The sequence below is a fragment of the Vulpes lagopus genome, unplaced genomic scaffold, assembly GCF_018345385.1.
Source record: "Vulpes lagopus strain Blue_001 unplaced genomic scaffold, ASM1834538v1 ctg228, whole genome shotgun sequence".
Taxonomy (NCBI): Eukaryota; Metazoa; Chordata; class Mammalia; order Carnivora; family Canidae; genus Vulpes; species Vulpes lagopus.
Window position 1 is genome coordinate 35001 of NW_024570668.1, and position 1646 is coordinate 36646.

Genomic DNA, 1646 nt, shown 5'->3' on the forward strand with positions numbered 1-1646 from the left:
GCGTCTCCCTCTCCCTCTCCCACCCCGGCCCACCCCCGCCTCTGGGGCCTCGGGGCCCGGGTCCGGCTCTCCCCATCTCTGCCGCCGCCGCCATCGCCGCCGCCCCCCCCCGGCCCTGCCCGCTCACGCCCCGCTTCCCGTGGCGGCCCCCCCCGCCCTCCGTGGCGAGACGGGGCCCGGGTTGCGGTTGTGGGGAGGGCCGGGAGCCGGCCGGCCGGGTGTTTTCTCCTAAGGCGAGGTGGTGGCTCCCGGGGGTGTTCCTCGGAAGCGGAAGGGGTCCGGCCGGCCCCGCCCCCGGCGACTTTTGGGGGCGGGGAGAGACCGGGGGTGGGAGAGAGGGAGGCTGGCGTCGGGCGGTGGCGGGGACCGCGCCGCGGCGCCCGCCGGGCCCTGGTCCGTCACGGGCCGGCAGCGCCGGGGGCTCGCGCCCCTCGCCAGCGGTGTCGGCCGCGGCCGGCGGATCGGCGTCGGGGGGGGGGGGGCGGCGGCGGCGGCAGCGGCCTGTGGCCTCGTTGCCCCGCCCCGCCCGTGCCCCCCACCCTCTGTCCAGGTACATAGCGCGTCCCGGCGCGGAGGTTTAAAGACCCTTTGGGGGTCGCCCGTCCGCCTCGGGTCGGGGCGGTCGGGCCCGCCGGGAGAGGGTCAGTCCCCTCCCCCGGACTCCGCCGCCTCAGGCCCCGCCGCCACCCCCTGGGGCGTGCGGGGGGGGGGGTCGCCGCGCCACGCACGCGGTCCACGCGGCCACCGGGAGGGGGCTCGCCCCCTGCCTGGTGGCCGTCGGGCCGCGTCCGCGTGCGCGTGCGCCCCCCCCCCCCGCGTCCCCGGTGTGGCGTGGGGCGGGGCAGGTGGGAACCCCCTGGGCGCCTGTGGGGTTGTCCGCGCTCGACCCCCGCGCCCGGGCGGGCGCGGGGGCGGCGGCCGGACGCCCCGTCGTTCGTCCGACCCTTCCGACCTTGTCGGGGTCTGATCTCGTGGTCTCTGCTGGCCGGCCAGAGGCGCCCTCCGGGGATGTGCCGTGCCAGGGAGGGGGGCTTTCCCCTCCGCTCAAAACTCGTACGACTCTTAGCGGTGGATCACTCGGCTCGTGCGTCGATGAAGAACGCAGCTAGCTGCGAGAATTAATGTGAATTGCAGGACACATTGATCATCGACACTTCGAACGCACTTGCGGCCCCGGGTTCCTCCCGGGGCTACGCCTGTCTGAGGGTCGCTTGGCGATCAATCGCCGCCCCTGGTGGCGGCGCGGCTGGGGGTTCCCCTCGCAGGGCCCGGTCCGCCGGGCCCTCCGTCCCCCTAAGAGCAGACGCGGTGGCCGCCTCCGCGGGCCTCCCCCCTCCCTCCCTTCCCCGCTCCCCTCCCGTGCCCTTCCACCGCGCCCGGCCCCGGCCGCCCGCACCCCCGCGCCCGTGTGGTGCGTGGGAGCCGGGGGCCGGGCTTGGCGGTGGGGCCGGCGGGCGGTGGGTCGGGGTCGGGGTGTGGGGGGGGGTGACGTGAGAGGCTGTGCCCGCCCGCGAGAAAAGGGAGAGAGGAGAGAGCTCGCGCGGAGGAGGGCCGTGGCGACTGCCGCGGTCCCCCTCTGGGGGAGGTCCCTCGCGCCGCACGCGGCCTCGGGGTCGCGGGGGGGGGGGGTCGTGCTTTTGGGGCGG

The 1646-nt window shown here is 77.9% G+C and overlaps 1 non-coding gene across 1 annotated transcript; it reads left to right on the top strand.

Moving 5' to 3' along the window:
* The first annotated feature begins 1057 nt into the window (after positions 1-1057).
* LOC121483855 lies at positions 1058-1210 on the top strand. The gene has a single exon (XR_005985868.1). It is a non-coding gene; the product is annotated as a 5.8S ribosomal RNA (ribosomal RNA).
* The last annotated feature ends 436 nt before the right edge of the window (positions 1211-1646 follow it).